This window comes from Somniosus microcephalus, chromosome 8 (genome assembly GCF_052327205.1).
Source record: "Somniosus microcephalus isolate GS21.2 chromosome 8, FLI_Smic_1.0, whole genome shotgun sequence".
Classification (NCBI taxonomy): domain Eukaryota; kingdom Metazoa; phylum Chordata; class Chondrichthyes; order Squaliformes; family Somniosidae; genus Somniosus; species Somniosus microcephalus.
Window position 1 is genome coordinate 192,933,316 of NC_140994.1, and position 27,710 is coordinate 192,961,025.

Consider the following 27,710-nt stretch of genomic DNA (forward strand, 5'->3'; position numbering starts at 1 on the left):
CTTGGTCTCTCTGCAAAGATCCGTCTCTCAAGAAGGAGTGCTGCGAAATGGCAGCCTTTTATAGTGCAGGAGGAGTGCCCTTTAATTTGCGCCCCCCGCGCCCCGCATCGACTGAGCACCGTTCCACTCTAACAGTCGCTAGGGGCGCCAGGCGCACAATGGGGCGTCGTGACTGAATTTCCGGTTGGGGACGCACAAAGGGCATTGCACGAGGAAATGACGTCATGATCTGCGCGCGCAGCTGAGCGCGCGCAAAGACTTTGCGCTGCCGCTAAATCTTGAGTGAAGTTGGGGCGAGGCGCAGATCGCGCTGCGCCCGGCCGCTAGCCGCCTAGCGCCCGACATCTACTCCTCCTAAGGCGCTACCGGCTGTCGCAACCAACTGAATTTCTAGGCCTAAGAGTGTTAAAAAAACAAGCCTGAAGGCTTTGGCCTAGAAATTTGATTGTTTGCGCCTAAAGAGACCGAGAATTGGGGCGTTACCCAATGTTGGGGCGGGCGCAATGTAGATAGCGACAACTCCCATATTGACTATACATTTAACGCCTGCGCTAAGTGTTTGCGCGCGCCCGCGAGCGCAAGCAGATCATGACGTCATTTCAGTGTGCAACGCCTTTTAGGGGCGCCTGAGCGGATATTGGGTGGCGCCCGGAGCCTTTACGCCTAGCGCTATTAGTGACAGTTCGAAGGAGCGTTAGCAGGCCCTTCTCGGAGTTGGGGGGCGCTATTTAAAGGGGACAGCTCTAGTATAGAAGCTTCAGCCACTTGGCCTGTTCATTGCGATCGTTGGTGGAGAGAGTTGGTGAGCTACTGTGGAGCAGAGTTTTTGGAATTTAGCATTAGAGTACTTGGGACCTTCAAACCTGTCCGGAGCAGTTGGAGCACTAGACCTAACAGCCTTTTGACCAACTGGCATCGGAATGGGAGATGCTTTGGAGGGCGACGGCCTCATGGCCGAACACTATGAAGGGGCAGAGAGACGGCGGGAGAGAGGGCTAGGATTGGCCAGAAGGAGGAGGGGCAATGGAGGTCGGCCAATCCGAGGGTATGCTGCGAGGGTCTTTAGGCAGCAGGTGTCATACCTTGACATGTCGGAGGAGCAGTGTGTGCGAAGGCTCCGAATCGGGAGGGACGTTGTTACTGAGCTGTGCCACCTGCTTGCTGAGGATCTGCAGCCGCGTCTACAGTGCAGGACCTCTCTGTTGGTGGCCGTTAAACTGACTGTTGCCCTCAATTTTTATGGCAACGGATCCTTTCAGTCAGCCATTGGGGACATTGCGAATATCTCTCAGGTTGCAGTCCACTGTTGCATCTGGCAAGTTACAGCTGCCCTTTATAGGTGACCCTGGAGAAGCAGGCGGAGCGCGCGCAGGGCTTCGCTGCTATTGCGGTCTTCCCCATGGTGCAGGGGGCGATTGACTGTACACACATGGCTTTGAGGGCGCCATTCCAGAATCCTGAGGACTTCCGCAGCCGCAAGGGGTTCCACTCCCTCAACGTGCAGCTGGTCTGTGACCACCGCCAAATCATCATGGCAGTCAATGCTCAATTCCCAGGGAGCAGCCACGATGCCTTTATCCTGCGGTAGACCTCAGTTTGTGACCTTTTTGAGGGGCCGGCTCGACCACGAGGCTGGCTTATTGGGGACAAGGGCTGTCCTCTCTGCCCATGGCTGATGACACCACTCCGTGTGGCCGCCACCCCAGCAGAAGAGCTGTTCAACAGCAGCCATCAGGCGACCAGGAACACTGTAGAGCACACTATTGGTGTGCTCAAAAAGCATTTCCGATGTCTGGACCATTCGGGGGGAGCCCTGCAGTACTCGCCAGAGCAAGTGGGTCACATCGTCATCGTCTGCTGCATGCTCCACAACTTGGCGATTCGACGCACCCAGCCAATTCCAGCTGTCCCTCAATGACCAGCAGAGCAGGCGCTAGAGGAGGAGGAGGAGGAGGAGGAGGAGGAAGAGCAGGTGGACGAGGAGGAGGAGGAGGAGGAAGATGGAAGGGCTCCTGAAAGTGGAAGGGCCATCCGTCAGAGGCTCATGAGGACTCGTTTCGAGGCCCCTCTGGCGGAATGATGAGTGTCTTTACTCCTGCGCACTTTGGATGTTTGAAAGCCTCTGAAGGCCAGCATCACTGTAATTAGTCACGTGCACCATAGCACATTAAAACTTCTCTTTATTGTCACAAAAGTCTTTCATTACAGCAAAACAACGTCATGTCAACAGAAACCATAACTAACAAAATAACAGTTAACTCTTCAGCAAAGCCGCAAAACTAAACAAACCATTTCTAACAATTACAACAGGTGAGGGTGTCCTTGAATTTGGCCAAAGAAACGTCTCAGCACCTCCCTCTACTGCTGGCCCCTTGATGGAGAACGACTTCTCTTTCGCGGTCGGCCCCTTCTCTCCCTGCTGCTCCTACATAATTGAAACCCAGTGGCGGGGTGAAGGCTGGGGGACGCCTGCTGACTGTGTGGAAGCGCAGAAGCCCCTGAGGGATGGCCTGGCCGACCTCTGGGCTTGGAGGGTGCGGACGCAGGATGTTTGATCTGAGCATGGCTGGAAGCAGTGTGCCCTGCAGGTGGTGGCAGCTGCACTGCAGACGTACCAGCGCTGGCATGTGCAATGGTCACCTGCCGAGAGAGGACACCTGCACCATGGTCGGACGACACACTGGCTATCTGAGGGGACCGGCTCGGCTCATCCGCCACAATCACATGCTCCACTGATTCCTGGCCTTGAATGGGACAGGAAGGGCCCGGGGTGATCCTAGCTGATGCAGATAGGGTGGCTGCAGTGAGACTTCGCGTTGCCTCAATCTGGGTGTGGACGAGGCCGGCAAGTGACTGCGTGGCAGCAGTGAGGACCTGTGTGCCAGGTGCCAGTGCTTCGGAGAAGCCCTGGACAGTTCTTTCCATTGCTTCGGACAAGGCCGGCGCCGACCGCTCCACTGCCTCGGACAAGCCCTGGACAGACCTTTCCAGGGATTGTCCGAAGCCCTGAACAGTCCTTTCCATAGCGGCCTCGAAGCCCTGGACAGTCCTCTCCATTGTTGGCCCGAAGCCCTGGGCAGTCCTCTCCATTGTTGCCCCGAAGCCCTGGAGAGTCCTGTCCATTGTTGCCCCGAAGCCCTGGAGAGTCCTGTCCATTGTTGCCCCGAAGCCCTGGAGAGTCCTCTCCATTGTTGCCCCGAAGTTCAACACACTCTTTGCCAGTGTATCTATTGAGTGAGGCATCCTCCCCACTGCAGCCATCAGCTCAGTGTGCCTGAGCCGGGCCTGGGTGCTCATTTCAGCCAGGCGACGCACCTCCTCTGCACTCTGTGCAGCAGTTCACTACCTGCCTTGCCCTCCGGGGAGACGGTGGCCGAACTTGCCTACCCCCCTTGCGTTGCTGCATGCTGCTTGTTCCAGCAACTGGCTGATCCTCAGAGCCCCCCCGCCTCCCCTCCAGGGAACTACTATCCCCAGTCTGTAGATGTGTATGCTCCCCTGAGATTGGAACGGATGGTCCGGCTTCCTCCTGATCCTCGCCTCCGGAGGCACTGGCACTGGCAGCTTCAGGGTGTTGAGCCCGAGTTGGTGATGAATCATCTGAAAGCAGGGAGGTGGAGGAGTGGCTTTAGCAAAAGGACAGGTTGGCGGAAAGGCATGCCAGATTGCGGCAAGGCTCTGACATGGCTGCACACTGAGGAAGCATGCTGGCGGGGGGACCAAGTGGAAGGAAACAGCTGAAAAAGGAGAGAGCCTTACCCTCGCCGTCGGAAATAGGGTCGGCAGCTGCAGTGGTAACAGGACCAGACAGATGTCCTCCAAGAATCTGGTGCACTCTCTCCTCGAGATCCGTCAGTGACGACTTGTGGAGGCCCGCCACCGGTTCGACTCTGGTCCTTTCGCCTCGCCGCCAGCTTGGACTGCAGGGGAAAGAAGGGGAAGTTCTGTAACATGATGCCTTGAGAGATCATCTCATGCCCCCCATGGTGCAAGAGCCCTTACATGATGCCTTGAGAGATCATCTCATGCCCCCCATGGTGCAAGAGCCCTTACATGAGGCCTTGAGAGATCATCTCATGCCCCCCATGGTGCAAGAGCCCTTACATGAGGCCTTGAGAGATCATCTCATGCCCCCCATGGTGCAAGAGCCCTTACATGAGGCCTTGAGAGATCATCTCATGCCCCCCATGGTGCAAGAGCCCTTACATGAGGTCTTGAGAGATCATCGCATGCCCCCCATGGTGCAAGGGCCCTTACATGTGGCCTTGAGTGAAATGTCCATGTGTGTGCCCAGAAAGGGCCATGGGTGCTTGCTGACAGATGGCCATTGGGGCATCATGGCAACAGGGTGCTCGAAGTCAGGTGCAGATGGAGGGAATCAGAAGTTTGCATAACCAACACTCACCCTAATGACCCGAGTGAGGTCGTTGAATTTCTTCCTGCACTGACCAGGGGTCCTGGTCGCTATGCTGCTGGAGTTGACCCTCAGAGAAACCTCCTTCCAAGATCGCTGGTAAGCCTTTTGATTCGGCCTCTTGCCATTGTCAGGATACAGAACATCTCGACGGCGCTCAACTGCAGACACAAACTGGTTCAGAGCCTCAGTGCTGAAGCGCTCTGCTCTCTGTCTCACCTTCTCCATCCTGACCAAGTTTCTTGCGCCAGAGAAGGGCGAGCGCCGATTCTGAGGCCTACAGGGCGTTGAGTGTGGCAGCTCAGGCTGATTGACCCACCCCTTTAAGAGCCGGCCGGCGCCTGGAAGTCTCGTGGTTTCCGGTAATTGAGATCACCTGCGCTGCGCCCGTCCGCGCCGATATTGGGTAGCGCCTGAACTTTTGCGCCTTAGGAGCCCCGTGCAACGTCTGATTTCGCGCCTCAATCCCCTTTGGGGGCGATGCAACCTAATATCTCGCCAGGCAGCGATAAGTTTCGTCTGGCTATAAACTTTGCGCAGCACCAGTTCTAACGCCTCAAGAGGGGCTATACCCAATTTCTAGGCCTTTGTGTCTTAATGCGAAGAGCATTCGTAATAAGGTGGATGAATTAACTGCGCAAACAGATGTAAACGGATATGATGTAATTGGGATTACAGAGACATGGCTCCAGGGTGAACAAGGCTGGGAATTCAACATCCAGGGGTATTCAATATTCAGGAAGGACAGGCAAAAAGGAAAAGGCGGTGGGGTAGCATTGCTGGTTAAAGAGGAGATTAACACAATAGTAAGGAAGGATATTAGCTCTGATGATGTGGAATCTGTATGGGTAGAGCTGAGAAATACCAAGGGGCAGAAAACGTTAGTGGAAGTTGTATACAGACCCCCAAACAGTAATGCTGAGGTTGGGGATGGCATTAAACAGAAAATTAGAGATGCGTGCAATAAGGGCACAGCAGTTATCATGGGTGACTTTAATCTACATATAGATTGGTGTAACCAAATTAGTAACAATAGTGTGGAAGAGGAATTCCTAGAGTGTATACGGGATGGTTTCCTGGACCAATATGTCGAGGAACCAACTAGAGATCAGGCCATCTTAGACTGGGTATTATGTAATGAGAAAGGATTAATTAGCAATGTTGTTGTGCGAGGCCCCTTGGGGAGGAGCGATCATAATATGATAGAATTCTTCATTAAGATGGAGTGAAGTAGTTGATTCAGAGACTTGGGTACTGAATTTAAATAAAGGAAACTATCATGGTATGAGGCACGAGTTGGCTAGGATGAATTGGGGAATGTTACTTAAAGGGTTGACGGTGAATAGGCAATGGCAAACATTTAAAGATCGCATGGATGAACTACAGAATTTGTTCATCACTTTTTGGCATAAAAATAAAACAAAAAAGGTGACTCAACATTGGCTAACAAGGGAAATTAGGGATAGCATAAGATCCAAGGAGAGGACATATAAATTGGCCAGAAAAAGCAGCAAACCTGATGATTGGGAGCAGTTTAGGATTCAGCAAAGGAGGACAAAGGGATTAATTACGAGGGGGAAAATAGAGTATGAGAGTAAGCTTGCAGGGAACATAAAAACTGGCTGTAAAAGCTTCTACAGATATGTGAAGAGAAAAAGATTGGTAAAGTCAAGCATAGGTCCCTTGCAGTCAGAATCAGGGGAATTTATAATGGGGAACAAAGACATGGCAGACCACTTAAATACATACTTTGGTTCTGTCTTCACAAACGAGGACACAAATAAATTCCCAGAAATGTCGGGGCACATGGGGTCTAATGAGAGGGAGGAACTGAATGAAATCAGTATTGTAGGGAAATGGTGTTCGGGAAATTGACGGGATTGAAGGCTGATAAATCCCCAGGGCCTGATAATCTACATCCTATGGTACTTAAGGAAGTGGCCCTAGAAATAGTTGATGCATTGCAGGTCATCTCCCAAAATTCTATACTCTGGAACAGTTCCCATGGATTGGAGGGTAGCTAATGTAACCCCACTATTTAAAAAAGGTGGTAGAGAGAAAATGGGGAATTATAGACCAGTAAGCCTGACATCGGTAGTGGGGAAAATGCTAGGGTCCATTATAAAAGATGTAATAGCAGAGCACTTGGAAAACAGTGACAGGATCGGACAAAGTCAACATGGATTTAGAAAAGGTAAATCATGCTTGACTACTCTACTGGAATTTTTTGAGGATGTAACTGGTAGAATAGTTAAGGGAGAACCAGTGGATGTGGTGTATTTGGACTTTCAGAAGGCTTTCGATAAGGTCCCGCAAAGTTAAAGCACATGGGATTGGGGGTAAGGTACTGACTTGGATAGAAAACTGGTTGGCAGACAGGAAGCAAAGAGTTGGAATAAACAGGTCTTTTTCCGAGTAGAAGGCAGTGACTAGTGGGGTACCGCAGGGATCGGTGCTAGGGCCCCAGTTATTCACATTAATGATGATCTAGACGAGGGAACTAGATGTAATATCTCCAAGTTTGCAGATGACACAAAGCTGGGTGGGCATGTGTGCTGTGAGGAGGATGCAGAGAAACTCCAGTATGATTTGGACAGGTTGGGCGATTGGGCAGATGCTTGGCAGATGCAACATAATGTGGATAAATGCGAGGTTACCCACTTTGGTGGCAAAAGCAGGAAGGCAGACTATTATCTGAATGGCAATTGTAGTGTATGTACCCGTCTACCTTTAAGGAAACTATTGTATGTAACCGTTCACCTTTAAGAGAACTACTTTAGGTGTGGCACTACTTGTTTGGCTTCTGTATACTGTAATACCGACAGTGACCACACCAGTATATAAGTGTTGTGGCAGGATTGCTGGGGCAGATTCGCCCTGACCTTCGAATAGTAAAGACCTGTTTGTTTGTTATTCCTGAAGTCTGTGTCGTTATTAACTGTACAACCCACAGACTTTACAGTGGCGACGAGTCCGATCGTACCCTGCGGCAAGACTACCAAAGCAACTAAAGAGCGTCGAAGAGAGGCAACCGCCCTCGTCGTTCTGCTGGAAGAAAACACGAGGCTGCAGCAATAGAAAGGAGGAAGACTTTAGCAACAAAAGCTTCCAGCAGCAACAGGCACTGACTACCCTTCTACCACGGTGCGGAGTGAGCCGATCAGCAGGAAACAAGGCGGCCGCGGAGACTGTGAGTAGGGGAAAGTGTAAAGAATATCCGGAGGATAAGGGCTGTGCACTCGACCACGGTCGAGGGGGAGCGGAGCCGGTCAGAAAGTCGGGTCCAATGGCGTCGTGAGACAGCCGGACCGCGATCGGCGGGAAAAAGCCGGGCAGCGACCGAAGCCACGAAGCGCTGAGACCGGGAGCTGGCGCGGGAAGAGAGAAACTCAGCCGCAGCCGGGGAGGGAAGCACCGGACTGCGTGAGGGCTGGGAGGCGAACGGGAACAGAGCGTGTGGGAGAGGCAGAGCCGACCAAAGGAGGCTGCGCGAGAGCCAGTCCAGCGGCTGAACTGTCCTCCACCAACGGGGTACCCAGCGCCGGTAGAGCCGAGTGTGCGGGAGAGAGAGAGACAGAGCCGAGCAAGGGGAGAGAGACTGCGCGAGAGCCAGTCCAGCGGCTGAACTGTCCTCCACCAACGGGGTACCCAGCGCCGGTAGAACCGAACGTGCGGGAGAAAGAAAGACAGAGCCGAGTAAGGGGAGCTGTGCGAGAGCCAGCCCAGCGGCTGAACCTGTCCGTTGTGGGGAAAGCGTACCCCTTCCACCAGGGAAGAAACGCGGGAAGCCGCCATTAGGCGGCGAAGACGACAGAAGCGGGAAACCGCCATTGAAGTGGGCGGGGAGAGAAGGAAAGAGCGGGAAACCGCCATTTTCGCGGGAAAAGCCGCCATCTTAGGAAAAAATCAATAAATAAATAAAAATTGTGTTGTACCCAAGAAAAGGAAGATGCCTAAGCGGGGGGACATCAACGATTTTAATTCTGAGATAGAGGACTGGGCCACGTACGTGGAACGTATTGAGATACATTGTAAGGCTAACAAAATAGCTAAGGATGAAAAAGCTTTAACCTTACTTAACATGATGGGTGCGAAAACATTCGGGTTGTTGAAGCATCTTCTCTCACCAGCTAAACCGGCGGATCAGACTTTCGATGATATTGTAGCAGTGCTGAAGGATCACTTGAACCCCACACCGTTGATACTGGCTGAACGGTCCAAATTCTATGCAAGAACGCAGAAGAAAGACGAAAGCAACACGGAATACTTGGTCGAACTGCGTAGGCTAGCGGAACACTGCCAGTTCGGAGGGAATCTGACAGAGGCACTGCGAGACAAGTTCGTATGTGGATTGTCCAAAGAAGGGACGCAAAAGCGACTACTGGAAGAGAACGACCTCACACTAGACAGGGCTGTCCTTATAGCTGCATCGCACGAAGCCGCAGCGAAAGGAACGGCGGAAATGCAGCTAAAGGCGGCGGCACTCGGGGTGGACCAAATTACCTCGAGGACAACAAAATGCTATCGTTGTGGGAAGACAACACACGACCAGAATCAATGCTGGGTTAAAAACCAAGAATGCAGGAAATGTGGCAAGATCGGGCACATAGCTAAGGTATGCCGGTCAGGAACAACGTACAACAATAAGGAGTCACCACAAAAATGGTACGGAAAAGTGCAAGAGGTGACTAGGAAGAGTCTGAGGGAACAGAAGTCGGACTCACACTCCAAATGCAAAGGACTGGACAGTCTGAGAATTCACAATGTGAGTAATGAAGCTGACCGACGAACTATCTGGATAATGCTACAGATTGCAAAGGTCCAAGTAAAAATGGAAGTGGACACCGGATCGGCATTGACGGTCATGAATAAGCATGACTATAAAAAGTTTTTCAAGCATATTCCACTACGGGATACGGAACTAGTACTACAGACATACACGGGGCACAAAGTATTCCCCATCGGAAAGATAGAAGTCAAGGTGAGATACAAGGATAAAGATCACCACCGGTTGGACCTGTATGTGTTGCCTGAGGGAGGTCCACCACTTCTGGGACGGGAGTGGATCCGAAAAATAAAGATGGACTGGCATTCACTAAACACCATGACGGTGGATTCGGAAAAAGAGGATGTCAAACCGGAACGGTTGTCCAGAATATTGGACGAAGCTAAAGAGGTATTCCAGCAAGGACTGGGAACACTGCGAGGAATTAAAGCAAAGGTTAAGATTGCAGAACATGCAAGCCCAAAGTTTTTTAAGGCCAGATCGGTACCTTACGCAATACGACCAGCGGTGGAGGCAGAACTGGAAGAACTTGAACGATCAGGGGTTCTGTCAAAAGTGGACTGGAGTGAGTGGGCCACGCCCATTGTTCCCGTCATGAAGTCCTCACCAAGTAATAAGCCAGGGGGACCGGGGATGGTCCGTATCTGCGGAGATTTCAAGATCACTGTGAATCCGGTGCTTCACACGGTACAATACCCGCTTCCGCGGATTGAAGATATCTTTGCTTCGTTGGCTGGAGGGAAGCACTTCACGAAAATAGACCTGGCTCAGGCATATTTACAGATGGAGGTCGAGGAAGAGTCACGCCAGTACCTCACCATCAACACTCACAGAGGCTTGTATCGCTATAATAGACTGGTCTTTGGGGTAGCTTCGGCACCAGCAATTTGGCAGAGGGCCATGGAACAGGTGTTACAAGGAATTCCAAGCACGCAGTGCTACTTAGATGACATTTTAATCACGGGAAAAGATGAGGAAGAACACCTCACGAATTTGAAACTGGTACTCACCAGGTTGAAGGAGTATGGCCTTCGGGTTAATCGCAAGAAGTTTGAGTTCTTCCAAAAACGGATATCATACTGCGGTCATGTCATTGACCGAGAGGGACTGCATAAGTCACCTGAAAAGATAGAAGCGGTCGTGAAGGCCCCCGCTCCAGGAAACGTTTCACAGTTAAGATCATTCTTGGGGTTGATTAATTACTATCACAAGTTTCTGCCAAATTTATCCACGGTGCTGCATCCGCTGAATGATCTGTTGCGGAAAGAAACACCATGGAAGTGGAGTGAAGAATGCAAAAGGGCTTTTCGCAGAAGCAAGGAGTTGATTACCTCTGAAGAAGTGTTGGCTCATTTCAACCCAGCATTACCCCTTCGTCTAGCTTGTGATGCTTCCCCGTACGGAATTGGGGCAGTACTTTCGCACAGGCTACCAAATGGCTCGGAAAGGCCAGTGGCATTCGCGTCACGATCATTGACACCCGCGGAGCGAAATTACGCTCAAATAGATAGGGAGGCCCTCAGTCTTGTGTGGGGCGTGAAGAAATTCAACCATTACCTACAATGTAAAAAGTTCACATTGCTGACAGACCACCAGCCATTGGTGTCCATATTCAACCCAAACAAGGCCGTGTCCACCATGACAGCACAAAGGTTACAAAGGTGGTCCGTGTTACTTGGGGCACACCAATATGAAATTGAGTACAAAAGGTCCAAACAGCATGGAAATGCTGATGGGTTATCACGCTTGCCATTGCCGATGGTGGAAGAAGCGAGTACAGTGGACTCAGTAGAGCTGTTCCACTCATCCATAGTGGAGTGTCTACCGATAACAAACTCAATGATTGAGAATGAGACAAGGAATGACCCGACTCTTTCACGAGTCTATGATGTAACGGTGGAGGGATGGCCAGCACAGAGCGAACCAACACTGCAAGCATTTTCACAGAGGAAAGAACAACTGTCAGTGTGTCGAGGAACCCTGATGTGTGGATCTAGAGTGGTGATTCCACCCAAACTCCAAAAGAAAGTGCTAAAGGAGCTGCACGAAGGACATCTGGGTGGAGTAAAGATGAAGAATCTAGCAAGAGCGTTTGTGTGGTGGCCAGGCATTGATGGAGACATAGAGGAGATCACGAAGAACTGCCTAGGATGTCAGAGGGTTCAGAACGCGCCACCACGGGCTCCTCTGCATCCATGGGAGTGGCCCTCATCTCCTTGGCAAAGAGTACACATCGACTTTGCTGGTCCATTTATGGACTCGATGTTCCTAATAGCGGTGGATGCCCACTCCAAGTGGCCAGAAGTAATTAAGATGACCACCACCACGACGGAAAAAACCATTACAGTGTTAAGGACTATGTTTGCTCGGAATGGCCTGCCGGAACAGATCTGTTCTGATAATGGACCGCAATTTGTGTCCGAAGAATTCAAGAAATTCTTAAAGAGCAATGGGGTTAAGCATTACACGTCAGCCCCATACCATCCCGCCTCAAATGGATTGGCTGAAAGGTTTGTCCAGACCTTCAAGAAGGCCGTAAAGGCCATGAGTAATGAAGACATAAGTCTACAACATAAGGTGGATAGCTTTTTGTTGGCATACCGGAATGCAACACATGCGGTCACAAATCAAACTCCCGCAATGATGTTTTGTAATAGACGCCTAAGATGCCGGCTGGATTTGCTCAAACCAAATGTCAGAAGGGACGTAGAGAACCGGCAATTCCAGGGCATGAATGAAAGGGCCACTAGATCTTTCCAGATCGGTCAACGAGTTTTGGCCCGGGACTACCGTACCGAGAAATGGCAGCCTGGAACTATTGGAAAAAGGCTAGGGCCGTTGATGTACACCGTGGACATTGGGGACAATATAATAAGGCGCCATGTTGACCAAATCATAGGGTCCGCCACAAATGGGCAACCGACTTCACCACCTTACCCGGGTAATGTTGAGTCTGAGATACCCAGAACACCTACTTCCGATCTGGTAATACTGGAATCAGCTGAACCTGACACTGTCTTTCAAGCCGAATCGACTTTGCCAGAAGCACCTACTAGCCCGCCTGGAATGACGACACCACTGCGGCGTTATCCGGACAGAATCCGGAAACCTCCAGAAAGACTGAATCTATGAACTGTCTTACATAAGCTGTATATATGTTATAATGTATGTTCACTATGGACTCAGTATGTTGAAAGCTAAAAAGGGAGGATTGTAGTGTATGTACCCGTCTACCTTTAAGGAAACTATTGTATGTAACCGTTCACCTTTAAGAGAACTACTTTAGGTGTGGCACTACTTGTTTGGCTTCTATATACTGTAATACCGACAGTGACCACACCAGTATATAAGTGTTGTGGCAGGATTGCTGGGGCAGATTCGCCCTGACCTTCGAATAGTAAAGACCTGTTTGTTTGTTATTCCTGAAGTCTGTGTCGTTATTAACTGTACAACCCACAGACTTTACAGCAATAAATTGGGAAAAGGGGAAGTGCAATGAGACCTGGGTGTCCTTGTGCACCAGTCGCTGAAGGTAAGCATGCAGGTGCAGCAGGCGGTTAAGAAGGCAAATGGTATGCTGGCCTTCATAGCGAGAGGATTCGAGTACAGGAGCAAGGATGTCTTGCTGCAGTTGTACAGGGCCTTGGTGAGACCACACCTTGAGTATTGTGTGCAGTTTTGGTCGCCTTATCTGAGGAAGGATGTTCTTGCCATGGAGGGAGTGCAGCGAAGATTCACCAGACTGATACCTGGGATGGCAGGAATGACGTATGAAGAGAGATTGGGTCGATTAGGCTTATTTTCGCTAGAGTTTAGAAGAACGAGAGGGGATCTCATTGAAACTTATAAAATTCTAACAGGACTAGACAGACTAGATGCAGGAAGGCTGTTCCTGATGGTGGGGGAGTCCAGAACCAGGGGTCACAGTCTAAGGATAAGGGGTAAGCCATTTAGGACTGAGATGAGAAGGAATTTCTTCACCCAGAGAGTGGGGAACCTGTGGAATTCTGTACCACAGAAGACAGTTGAGGCCAATTCATTAAATATATTCAAGAAGGAGTTAGATATATTTCTTAAGGCTAAGGGGATCAAAGGATGTGGGGAGAAAGCAGGGACAGGGTACTGAATTTGGATGATCAGCCATGATCGCATTGAATGGTGGAACAGGCTCGAGGGGCCGAATGGTCTACTCCTGTTCCTATCTTCTATGTTTCTATGTTTCTATCACTGGGAGTCGCCAGGTTGTTTGTGAGGGGCAGGCTGAATAGGGCTTTCTCAGCAGTGTCTTTGAGTGCTCCAGCGTTGATTTTCCTGCGGCATTGTTTCTGTTGCCGCTACTGTTTTGGGGCTACATTGATAGAGATGACAGAGCGGATTAGGCGGTGGTCTGTCCAACAGTCATCAGCTCCTGTCATGGCATGGATGATGCAGACGTCCTTGCGGTCCCTCGCTCGTACAATGACGTAGTCCAGCAGATGCCAGTGCTTGGAGCCAGGGTGCTGCCATGAAGCCTTGTACTTGTCTCCCTGACGGAACAAGGTGTTGGTTATGACAAGGCCATGTTCTAAGCATTTCGTCAGGAGGTGGGTACCGTTGGAGTTGGCTTTCCCTACCCCCTCTCTGCCGATCACACCTCCCCAGAGATCTGTATCCTTTCCAACTCTGGCATTAAAGTCGCCAAGGAGGATCAGCTTGTCTCCGGTTGGGACTCGGGACAGGGATTGTTCAAGGCTGGAGTAGAATTCCTCTTTGGTCTCGTCTGTGGCTTCCAGTGCTGGGTCGTACACACCGATGACCATAGCGCACTGGTTCCGGGCTAGGGTGAGCCAATGAGTCATGAGGCACTCGTTTATACCACAAGGGGAGACTCTGAGATGCCCAACTAGCTCATTTTTATGGTGAAGCCTACCCCATGGAGGCGGCGTTCTTCTTCAGGTTTGCCTTTCCAGAAGAAGGTGTAACCACCGCCTTGCTCCTTGAGCTGGCCTTCCCCTGCCCGCCGGGTTTCACTTAGGGCGGCGATGTCAATGTCGAAACGTCTGAGCTCCCAGGCAACGATAGCAGTACGGCGTTCCGGTCTGTCACTGTTGGGGTTGTCCATGAGGGTCCTGATGTTCCAGGTCCCGAACTTCATTTTAAAGGGTGGAAGATGCCTGTGCATGAATTCTTTTAACGTGGGGTGGTCGTTGCACACCAGCTACCACACGGGCTTGACAGAGCAAGGTCTTGGTCCAATGGCAAGGGGATCCAAGATGATTGGAGACCAGGCTCTGCTACAACGGCCTAGCACACACACACAAACATACTGCTACTGTCCTCCTCCCTCCTTCCCGCAGGCCCTCTCTGCCTGGGTTTCATAGGATGCATTGTGGTCCTCCTGACCTCGCTGTTGGCCCATGCCACACCTTCCCTGGGCCCCGACCCTGCTGCTGGTCCACGCTGCCGCCACTCCTGGGCCTTGACCTCGCTGCTGGGCTCGTCCTCACTCCTGGGTCCTGGCCTCGGACATGAATGATGTTGTCTCTCTTAAACTTAGCTTCCAAATTCCCAGACCTCTCTGCCATCAAGACTACGCTTCTTCACTGGACTAGTGATCAAGAGACTAGTGGGTCGCGAGTGGAGCTCGGGGCCATGGATTGCGAGAATATCAGTGCTAATTTGTACCATTTAGTGTGTATGGTCTCTCCTCATTCTTCCAACCACCTCATACTTCTCTGTGTTGAATTTCATCTGCCATGTGTCCACCCATAACACCAGCCTGTCTATGTCTTCTTGAAGTCTATTATATCTTCCACATTTTACTGCACTTCCAAGTTTCGTGTTATCTACAAATTTTGAAATTGTGCCCTGTATCCCCAAGTCCAAGTCATTAATGTATATCAAAAACAGCAGTGGTCCTAGTACTGAACCTTGCGGAGCGCCACTGTATACCTCCCGCCAGTCCGAAAAACAGCTAATCACCACAACTCTGTTTTCTATCCCTTAGCCAATTTTGTATCCATGCTGCTACTGCCCCTTTTATCTCATGGGCTTCAATTTTGCTAACAAACCTATTACGTGGTACTTTATCAAACGCCTTTTGAACGTCCATATACACAACATCAACTGCACTGCCCTCATCCACCCTCTCTGTTACCTCATCAATAAACTCAATCAAGTTAGTCAAACACGATTTGCCCTCAACAAATCCGTGCTGGCTCTCCTTTATTAGTCCATACTTGTCCAAGTGGCTGTTAATTTTCTCCTGGTTTCTTGTTTCTAAAAGCTTCCCCACCACCGACGTTAAACTAACTGGCCTGTACCAGGTTTATGCTTCTCCCCTTTTTGAACAAGGGTGTAACATTTGCAATCCTCCAGTCCTTTGGCACCACCCCGTATCTAAGGAGGATTGGAAGATTGTGGCCAGCAACTCTGCAATTTCTACCCTTACTTTCCTCAGCAACCTAGGATGCATCCCTCTGGACCGGGTGACTTATCCACTTTACAGGAAACTCTCTGGTATCCGGCACCAACGGGACCAGGATGGTGCCGGTTGATTAAAAATTCCGGATGACGGAGAGGGTTATCTACCGAGGCTATTTTTAACAAACAAAGAGTCAGACTCCTGTTATTGAGGTGTTCGGACTTCTGACAGTGCCAAGAAGCCGAGTAGTGGCAGTTTGGAGAACTACCCCCACTGACTAACTCGGCCACCACGGGAGACTCTGACTCTGACTCGGCAACATTTCTGGTTATTGAGGTGTTTTCGGAGTATGAATTTTGCCGGTTAATAGAGAATTCTGGATATTTAGGTGCTGTTTAAACGAGAGTTTCCTGTAATTACCGCCAGCCTGTCTAGTATCTCCTATTTATCTATTTTTATCTCATCCAGTATCCCAGCAACCTCCTCGTTTACCATCGCTTTGGCAAAGTCCTCTTCCTTGGTAAACTCGATGCAAAGTACTCATTTAGTACCTCAGCCATGCTTTCTGCCTCCACCAATAATTCTCCATTTTGGTCCCTAATCAGTCCCACCATTCCTCTGACAATTCATATACGTACTGAAAATATGTTTATAAAAGACCTTTAGATTCCCCATTATGTTAGCCGCCAATCTATTCTTGTACTGTCTCTTTGCCCCTCATTTCCTTTTTCACTTCTCCTCTGTAGTTTTTATATTTAGCCTGATTCTGCATTGTATTATCAAGCTGACATTTTCAGGTCCTCCAAGGCTTTTTCCCTTAATCTTGGCCTTTTTAATCTGTTACAGCTGTTTCACACCTCTCTGGGAAGCAAAGATTCAGTATTGAGTGATGCATATCTCTCATTATAGCGTTGATTTTCTCCAATTAAAGTGGGGGGGGGAGGTGGGAGGGGGCACGAAAAGTGAATTTAAAGTAAGTTCATACTCGCCCACTAATGACTAGCTTTTCAAACCTTCTCTCATACCTGGCGCCAACATGATACGAACTCATAGACATTGTAATAATCACATAGATTCACAGGAGAGTGGTAAAGCCTTTGTCTGCTTTACAGTCAATATGTGTCTTGATATACAAAGAACACCATGATGGATGATTGAGCCAAAGGCAAATAAAGAAATTCTTCTGCCACTTGATGAAGTCTGAGCACAACTTTCCGGGGCCTTGGGGCAAAGCATCAAGTTCTTTCATTAAATGTAGGTCCCTCTTATCTAAATAATTTCATCATCAAAAATACTTTTTGACTCAGAGGCCATCAGTCCAACCTTACAATCTGATACCTCATTGATGGTATCAAACAGAAGTCAGATTCATTGGCAAATCACCCTTTTTTTCTGCTGGTTACAAAACCCAGGCCACTAACGTACTGTGGAATTGTTTAACGGATCATTTGTTCTGACTGCTCCTACCCTCCCCTCCCCTCCGCACACTGGCTTGCCACCAACTAGAGGGGCTTTTGCCTCAGTTGGCTCTTTCACAGTTGCTCTAACAGTGACAGGAAAATAGAATTACAAAATACCAAATATATCTGTGCATTTAATGCATGCACACTCTGCATGTGTGTGCACATTGTATTAATATACTTATTTAATCACCAGTTATTTCCCTTTCTTGAAGCCATTGATTTCTTGCCAGGCACCGATCCAATACTCACCCAAGTGGCCTGTGAGCCTTGAACATGAGTGTAAGCAGGATATTCAACAATGGGCGCCACCACACCCGATTCCAAGCCTGCTCTCATGTTCACACGTCCAGCAGCTTGTGATTAAAAGCAGGAATCCTAGCTGATTTTCCCCTCCCAAACCCAAGGATTTCTGATGCCAATTGTAGTGAAACAATTCCACAGCACGTAAGTGGCCTGGGTTTCATAACCAGTAGAAAAAAAAGGATGATTTGCCAATGAATCTTGTAGTGTATGTACCCGTCTATCTTTAAGGGAACTATTGAATGTAACCGTTCACCTTTAAGGGAACTACTTTAGGCGTGGCACTATTTGTTTGGCTTCTGTATACTGTAATACCGATAGTGACCACACCAGTATATAAGTGTTGTGGCAGGATTGCTGGGGCAGATTCGTCCGGACCTTCGAATAGTAAAGACCTGTTTGTTTGTTACTTCTGAAGTCTGTGTATTTATTAACTGCACAACCCACAGACTTTACAGTGGCGACGAGTCCGATCGTACCCTGCGGCAAGATTACCAAAGCAAGAAGAGCGTCGAAGAGAGGCAACCGCCCTCGTCGTGCTGCTGGAAGAAAACACGAGGCTGCAGCAGGAGGAAGGAGGAAGACTTTAGCAACAAAAGCTTCCATTAGCAACAGGCACTGACTACCCTTCTACCACGGTGCGGAGTGAGCCGATCAGCTGGAAACAAGGTGGCCGAAGAGACTGTGAGTAGGGGAAGGTGTAGAAGTATCCGGAGGATAAGGGCAGAGCACTCGACCTTGGTCGAGGGGGAGCTGAGCCGGTCAGAAGTCGGGTCCAACGGCATCGGGTGACAGCCGGACCGCGATCGGCGGGAAAAGCCGGGCAGCGACCGCAGCCACGAAGCGCTGAGACTGGGAGTAGGCGCGGGAAGAGAAACCCAGCCGCAGCCGGGGAGGGAAACACCGGTCGGCGAGAGGGCTGGGAGGCGAACAGGAACCGTGCGGGTGGGAGAAAGAGACAGAGCCGAACAAGGGGAGAGAGACTGCGCGAGAGCCAGTCCAGCGGCTGAGCTGTCCTCCACCAACGGAGTACCCAGAGCCGGTAGAACCGAACGTGCGGGAGAGGGAGAGACAGAGCCGAGCAAGGGGAGAGAGACTGTGCGAGAGCCAGTCCAGCGGCTGAACTGTTCTCCACTAACAGGGTGTACCCAGCGCCGGTAGAGCCGTGCGGGCGGGAGGAAAAGACAGAGCCGGGTAAGGGGAGCTGTGCGGAAGCCAGCCAGCGGCTGAACCTGTCCACTGTGGGGGAAGTGTACCCCTTCCACCGGGAAGAGACGCGGGAAGCCGCCATTAGGCGGAGAAGACGCCAGAAGCGGGAAACCGCCATTGAAGTGGGCGGGGCGAGAAAGGAAGAGCGGGAAACCGCCATTTTCGCGGGAAAACCGCCATCTTAACTGACATACCGCCATTGAAGTGGGCGGGGAGAGAAGGAAAGAGCGGGAAACTGCCGATTTTGCGGGAAACCCGCCATCTTAGAAATAAACAAATAAATAAGAATACTTAAAGAAATACTGGTGCTGCTCCCAAGGGAAGAAAGATGCCTAAGCGAGGGAATATTAATGACTTTAATTCTGAAATAGAAGACTGGGCCACGTACGTGGAACGCATAGAAATCTATTGCGAAGCCAACAAAATAGAGGAAGACGACAAGGCGATAACATTGCTAAACTCGATGGGGGCAAAAACATACGGGCTCTTGAAGCATCTAATAGCACCAAATAAACCAGCGGATCAGACCTTCGAAGAGATTGTGGCTGTGCTGAAGGACCACTTGAACCCCACACCGTTGATGCTGGCTGAACGATTCAAATTCTACGCAAGAACGCAGAAGAAAGACGAAAGCAATGCGGAATACTTGGTCGAACTGCGTAGGCTAGCGAAATACTGCCAGTTCGGAGGGAATCTGACAGAAGCGCTGCGGGACAAGTTCGTATGCGGATTGTCCAAAGAAGGGACGCAGAAGCGACTACTGGAAGAGAACGACCTCACACTGGACAGGGCTGTCCTTATAGCTGCATCGCACGAAGCCGCAGCGAAAGGAACGGCAGAAATGCAACTAAAGGCGGTGGCACTCGGGGTGGACCAAATTACTTCAAGCACAACAAAATGCTACCGTTGTGGGAAGACAACGCATGACCAGAATCAATGCTGGTTTAAGAACCAAGAGTGTAGGAAATGTGGCAAACTGGGTCACATCGCGAAGGTATGCCGGTCCGGGAAAAAGACCAACAATCTAAGGAAGCCACCACAAGAAAAGTACAACAAGGTACACAAGGTGGCTGAGAAGAGTTCAGACGAACAGAATTCAGACTCAGACCCAAACAACCCGGAGCTGGGTAGTCTGAGAATCCACAATGTGGGTAAAGAAACGGATCTACAGACCATCTGGGTCATACTAAAAATAGCTGGAGTCCAAGTAAGAATGGAGCTGGACACTGGATCAGCTCTATCAGTCATCAACCGAAGGGACTACCACCGGCTATTCTCTCACATACCTTTAAGAAATACCAAGTTCATATTACAGACATACACGGGGCATAACGTATACCCCGTGGGGAAAATAAGAGTCAAGGTGAGAGATAGGGGTAAAGAACACCCAAGAATGAACTTGTACGTATTACCTGAGGGAGGACCACCACTTCTAGGACGGGAGTGGATTAAGAAAATAGACATGGAATGGCATTACCTAAAAGCCATAATGAGGGAGGACTCGGTGCAAGCTATTAGCTCAGATTCTGAAATGGATGATGATAAGACCAAGTCGAATATGGAAGACAAGGCTAAAAGGGACTTGCCGACGATGGGGAAGAAAACGAAGACATGCAGAAGGACTTATGGTACCAAGAAGAATAAAGCTGCAGAGCAGAATTCCAGGTTGACAGAGAATTCTGAGCCTGTTCAAGCAAAGGATTCATCCACGACGGAAGAACACCGAGCTCGGACGCAAACTTATGTCAAAGTACGACAACAATTAGAACAGTTGAGTGACCGTCTCGTACAAGAGATGAAAAATATGGAAAAGTTCTGGGACACCGAATGGGAGAACCTGGAAAGACAACAGAGACAGCTAGCTCAAGCAGAGAGCGACCATAGAGCCATCGTGGTCAAATACCAATCACATTCCCCTGATGCTGTTCAGGAACTAGAATATTTACAGAACGAACCAAAGGAAGAGGAATCTTCAGGGAGCCAGGATTTTATTCCAGTTCTTCTCTACGACTCCTTACAAGCAGAGTGTGAGAAGTTGAAAGAACAGTATGAACAGGCCCAGGCTACAATTCTGGAGGGGGTTAACTCGGCAGCCTCCGAAAAGCTAGTTTCAGTAGAAGCATATGAACAACTAAAGGTTGAACATGAGCAAGAAGTCCAAAGGCTGCAGGAAATTCTTGATGAGCTCAAGGCCAAGACAGACTCATCGGTAGAAATTCCATCCATAGATGAGAAATTAGAGGTGGAAATCATGGCAGAGCATGAAAGACAGGATGTCCAAGAACTTATAAAAACATTGAAGGACACCCAAGACAAATATGAGGCAGCAATGACCGAGGTTCAACAACTTGAAGAACAGATTCAACTGGGAATCCTTTCAGTGGAAGAAAAGGAAACTGTAAGAATGGTCCCTGAACATGAACTAGAGAGCATCAGGGCGCAACTTTTCCGAGCGCTGAAAGCCAAAGTTCAAGAGGAACGTAAGGTGGAAGTATTGGAGAAAGAGGTGGATGAAATGGAGAAGACTCTGATCCACCGTGTTCCCAGGGAAGAGTTAACGGTCAGCCAACTCCTTCATATGCTGAAGGACAAGACTCTGCAAGGGGAACAATCTGAACACGAGTTTCAATCTTCAGGGGGAACGAGTTCGGAGCTCTCAAAAGTCACGGAGATAGCTGAGGTGGCAACACAAATTTTACAAGGATGCCAAAAGTACGTTGAATCACGTCAAGGTGAACAGAAGAATGGGGAAACCGTTACTTCAGTGGAAGGGTTAAATAGCCGGATAACGCAATTACCGATGGAAGGGAAGGTATTGAACTCACAAATGAGGTCCGTCGTGAAGGAATGGCAGATAACCCAGGAAGAGCGGGATGAATATGAATGCATGAAGAAGGCTTTTCAAGAAAGACGTCTAGGGAAGGAACCACCGTCAGCTAACGTCCAGACGGGTGAGGAGGAAGAAGAAGGCTCTCTCGCTGGCCTAACTCAGGACGAACCCGAATATTACCATGACCTGTTGAGTGACACTGAATATTACGAGGATGTGGTCTGCCCAGCTTGTGATGAAAACTCTCAAAGTGCTGAAATCTGGATGAAGAACTTAAGGTCTAAGGAACATAGAGAGTTGGTGGCGCTACAGCTGGCAGCCGAGAAAGGAGCTCCGAGAGTTTCAAAAAGGCAGAAAAGAAAAAGAAGAAGCAGAAGATAATAACTGTCTAAAATATTAGCACTTCTACCATTCCAGGCGGGACATTACGAAAGGAGCTAAATTAGTTGAAAAACTGGAAAATGTCAAGACAGCCAGTTGGTTGTAAAAGTCCGCACTGCTGGTTCAACAGGACGAAAGTTCAAGCTGTTACGTCAAGAAAAAGGCTATGGAGGAGTCACGCTAGCCAAGTGAACCGGCTACACCAAAGAAATGTTGTTCGGAACGAGTCAAGATCAGAGACTGAATCTATGAACTGTTTCCGCAGAGACTGAACCTGTGAACTGTTTCCACCGAGATTATATCTGTAAATTGTTTTATATGACATTGACTCCATCGAGATTATATCTGTAATTTGTTTTATAGGAAGTTGAAGATATGTATGTTTAACGGGGACTCTGTAAGTAATAAGCTAAAAAGGGAGGATTGTAGTGTATGTACCCGTCTATCTTTAAGGGAACTATTGAATGTAACCGTTCACCTTTAAGGGAACTACTTTAGGTGTGGCACTATTTGTTTGGCTTCTGTATACTGTAATACCGATAGTGACCACACCAGTATATAAGTGTTGTGGCAGGATTGCTGGGGCAGATTCGCCCGGACCTTCGAATAGTAAAGACCTGTTTGTTTGTTACTTCTGAAGTCTGTGTATTTATTAACTGCACAACCCACAGACTTTACAAATCTGACTTCTGTTTGATATCATCAATGAGGTAGCAGGACAGGTAGATAAGGTGGTTAAGAAGGCATACGGGATACTTGCCTTTATTAGTCGAGGCATAGAATATAAGAGCAGGGGGGTTATGCTTGAACTGTTTAAAACACTAGTTAGGCCTCAGCTAGAATACTGCATGCAGTTTTGGTCACCACATTACAGGAAGGATGTGATTTCACTAGAGAGGGTACAGAGGAGATTTACGAGGATGTTTCCTGGGCTGGGGAATTTTAGTTATGAGGAACGATTGGATAGGCTGGGGTTGTTTTCTTTGGAACAGAGGAGGCTGAGTGGAGACCTTGTGGTGACACGCCACCACTGGACATAATCCGCTCACGGCGGCACGGACAGTTTAAGCAGACGCCCCCAGCCGGGGGCCCTTTCCTCCAGCAACTTGTTTCCCGCAGGGACAGGCTGTCGGGAGCACTTCCTGTCTAGGGAGTATTTAAGTGGATGCGCGGGCTTTTCCAGTTCCTCTTTGCCATGAGGTTGATTAAAGCAGTTGTGTTTTACTAACTCTGGTCTCAACTCCCACGTTTGCCGCGGTATCTCAACACTGGTGACCCCGACGCTCAGGACGAATCCTAAGCTAGCATGGCGGATACAAACGCAGTCACAGTTAAACTACCGGACTTTTGGGAGAACCTGGCCGAAGCCTGGTTTGTTCAAGCTGAGTCCAGATTCCGGCTGAAACACATTACAGTCGACGCCACAAAGTACGACCACCTCGTCTCCTCTCTCACCTCGCCACAGTCCCCAAGGTTTGGGCAGCGCTGCAGGATCCACCAGCGGAAGGCAAGTACGAACATCTGAAGGCTGCGCTCCTTAAAAAATTTCAAACGTCCTCTTACCAGCGCAACTGCCAACTCCTTGACCTCCCCGGCCTTGGTGACGCTTCACCGTCGGATCTGCTTTCCCACATGCTGTCTCTCTCGGATGACAAAAACACCGGCGCCCTCTTTCGCACGCTTTTCATTCGGCAGCTCCCCGCCAGCATCCGCCCGCTCATTGTGGAGTCTGACTCCACGGACCTGAATGAGATAGCCGAAAAGGCCGACCGGCTGCTCTCTGCGCAGTCCGCTCGCGACGTCGCGCCCGACCTCACGCAACGACCACGCGGTCTTCCCGGCCCACTAGGCCCGACCGCCCTACCACTCCGGGTCACTGTTACTACCACACCCGTTTTGGCACTAGGGCCCAACGCTGCACGCCACCGTGCACTTTCAACCCCCCCCCCGCACCGGCCCCCGCGATGGCCGCGGGGCAAAAGGGGCCTCTACTGTACGTCACCGACGACAGAACCAACCGCTGATTTCTGTGCGACACAGGGGCCCAGCACAGCATCACCCCCGCCTCCGCCCTCGAAATCCAACACGGCGCACGGGGTATCACGCTGGCCGCAGCCAATGGCTCTGACATCCATACATATGGCACCCGCATGGTCACGCTCGACCTCGCAGGCCGCCGCTACCGCTGGGAGTTCCTCACAGCCAGGGTCCTCTGCCCACTCATCGGCGCCGACTTCCTACGCGCCCACGGCCTCCTTGTCGACATTCCGAGGCACCGCCTCGTCGACATCAACACTATGGCCCCCATCCCCGGCGCATTCACCCCGGCCCGTTCGGCCGGCCTGACGACCTACTGCCTTGCCAGAGCCACGGACAACTACTCGGCACTTCTAGCCGAGTTTCCCGCCCTCACTAACCCGACCTTTTCGACCAAAGCCGCCAAACACGGTGTGGAGCACTATATCCCCACCACCGGCCCCCCGGTTTCTGCCCACGCCCGCAGATTCAACCCGGCCAAGCTGGAAATCGCGCGGGCCGAGTTCACCACCATGGAACAACTCGGTATCATCTGCCGCTCCAGCAGCCCTTGGGCCTCGCCCCTCCACATCGCCCCCAAGCCCGGCGGAGGCTGGCGCCCTTGCGGGGACTACCGCCGCCTCAACGACGCTACCACCCCCGACCGATACCCGGTGCCACACATCCAGGACTTCTCGGCCCGACTGGCCGGACGAACTGTCTTTTCCAAGGTCGACCTGGTGCGCGGTTACCACCAAGTCCCCGTACACCCCGCGGACATCCCCAAAACGGCCGTCATCACCCCATTCGGCCTGTTCGAGTTCCTGAGGATGCCCTTCGGCCTCAAGAATGCAGCCCAGGCTTTCCAGCGCCTTATGGACTCAGTCCTCCGGGACCTGAACTTCCTATTCGTCTATCTAGACGACATTCTCGTGGCCAGCTCCTCCAAACAGGAACACCTCGAACACCTTCGCATCCTGTTCGGGCACCTAGCCCAACACGGGCTCATCCTCAGCCCGGCGAAGTGCCAATTCGGCCTAACCGAGATCGATTTTCTCGGTCACCACATCACCCCTGCTGGGGCCGTCCCCCTGCCCAACAAGGTGCAGGCCGTCCAGCAATTCCCCCGCCCCAAAACCATCAAGGGCCTCCAGGAGTTCCTCGGGATGGTGAACTTCTACAACAGGTTCATCCCCAGAGCTGCAGCCCTCATGAAGCCCCTATACGACTCCCTCCGAGGTAAATCCGGCAAGATGGACGTAGCCTGGACCACTGACACGTCAGCCGCCTTCGACGCCACCAAAAACGCGCTCGCCGACGCCACCCTGCTCACGCACCCGAGGGCCGATGCCCGGGTCGCGCTCACTACCGACACCTCCGACCACGCAGTCGGAGCCGTGTTCGAGCAGTGGGTCAATGGCGCGTGGCAGCCACTTGCCTTCTACAGCCGCCAACTGCGCCCCCCGGAGGTCAAATACTCTACTTTCGACCGCGAGCTTTTCATGCTCCACCTGTCGGTCCGCCATTTCAGGTTCCTCCTGGAAGGCCGCCCCTTCACCGCGTACGTGGACCACAAGCCACTCACATACGCGATGGCCAAGCACACCGAACCCTGGTCCGCTAGGCAGCAACGCCAGCTCACGGCCGTGTCCGAGTTTACTACGGACATCCAGCACGTCTCCGGTAGAGACAACGTTGTCGCTGACTGCCTTTCCCGTCCCGCCATCTGCGCGAATCACCTCGCGGTCGACTACGCGCAACTAGCAGCGGCCCAGCTCATGGACCCAGACCTCCTCTCGGCGGCTACCAGCCTGCCAGGGCTACGCCTAGCCAAGGTCGCGCACGGGCCCGAAGCCACGGCAGTCACTTGCGACATCTCACTCGGCCAACCCAGGCCGGTCGTCCCTGCAACCTGGCGCCGCCACATCTTCAACGCGCTACACGCGCTCTCACATCCGGGTGCCCGCGCATCCGTCAAACTCCTCTCCCAGCGTTTCGTCTGGCGCTGCCTCAGCAAAGATGTTCGGACTTGGGCCACCTCCTGCCTCGCCTGCCAACGGGCTAAGGTACAGCTACACACAAAAGCACCCCTGGGAGACTTTGAGGTACCCAGCCGCCGCTTCGACCACGTACACGTCGACATCGTCGGTCCTCTGCCGCCATCGCAAGGCCAAACTTATCTCCTCACGATGGTCGACCGCTACACACGCTGGCCTGAGGCAGTGCCGCTGCCCTCCACCACTACAGCCGACATCGCCAGGGCGTTCGTTAACACCTGGGTCGCAAGGTTCGGCATACCAGCCGACATAACCTCCGACAGAGGCGCCCAGTTCACCTCCGAACTATGGACGGCCGCAGCACGCAACCTCAGGGTGACGCTCCACCGAACCACAGCGTACCACCCGCAGGCCAATGGGCTATGTGAACGCTTCCACAGGTCACTCAAGGCCTCACTCCGCGCCGGTCTGCAGGACAGTACCTGGACTGACCGCCTACCGTGGGTGCTACTAGGCCTACGCACCGCGGTCAAGGAAGACCTCCAGTCCTCGGCAGCGGAGTTAGTCTACGGACAACCGCTGCGCGTCCCAGGCGAATTCCTTCCGGAGGCCACCACGCCTTGGTCGGCCGAACAGCAGCGGCTCAACTCTTTCTCTTCCGCTCAGCAGTTCGCCCCACTTCCGGTCAACCGACACGGCGAACTCGCACCTCACGCCCCGCCAAACTTACAGCAGGCGCGCTTCGTCTTCGTGCGACACGATGTGCACCGCGGGCCCCTGCGACCCCCGTACAACGGACCGTACGAGGTACTACAAACCGGGGACAAGGTCTTCAAGCTGCGACTCGGCGACAGGGTCGACACAGTCTCCATCGACCGGCTCAAACCAGCACACACAGAACCAGGGGAACAGGTCCCCGTGGCCCGGCCTCCAACTAGAGGCCGTCCCGCCAGCAAGCCAGCACAGCCGGCGGCGAACCGCCCGGCCCCACCAACTAGACCGGCGACCACTCAGAGCCGCTCCGGCAGAACCATCAGACCACCGTCACGACTCATCCACTCCTCCTAAGCGGATTCTGGGGGGAGCTCTGTGGCGACACGCCACCACTGGACATAATCCGCTCACGGCGGCACGGACAGTTTAAGTAGACGCCCCCAGCCGGGGGCCCTTTCCTCCAGCAACTTGTTTCCCGCAGGGACAGGCTGCCGGGAGCACTTCCTGTCTGGGGAGTATTTAAGTGGATGCGCGGGCTTTTCCAGTTCCTCTTTGCCATGAGGTTGATTAAAGCAGTTGTGTTTTACTAACTCTGGTCTCAACTCCCACGTTAGCCGCGGTATCTCAACAACCTAATTGAGATGTATAAAATTATGAGGGGCCTAGATAGAGTGGATAGGAAGGACCTATTTTCCTTAGCAGAGTGATCAATGACCAGTGGGCATAGATTTAAAGTAATTGGTAGGGGGTTTAGAGGGGATTTGAGGAGAAATGTTTTCACCCAGAGGGTGGTGGGGGTCTGGACCCCAATCCTGAAAGGATGGTAGAGGCAGAGATCCTCATCACATTTAAAAAGTACTTGGATATGCACTTGAAGTGCCGTAACCTACAAGGCTATGGACCAATTGATGAAAAGTGGGATTAGGCTGGATAGCTCTTTGTCGGCCGGCACGGAAAAGATGGGCCGAATGGCCTCCTTCTGTGCTGTAAATTTTTATGATTCTATGATACTGTCACTGAGATTGGCAAAATCAGCGCAGAGTGGGGAATCAAACCTGGGACCATCCTGGTCTGTATACCTCAGCTTAACTCCACAGATAAACTCTGAGCCACCAAGGGGGGGTAAGTGCACATGCTTTCATGTGTGTGTGCACGAGAGTGCACGCACACGCACACAAATTTGGTGCCGAGGGTGTG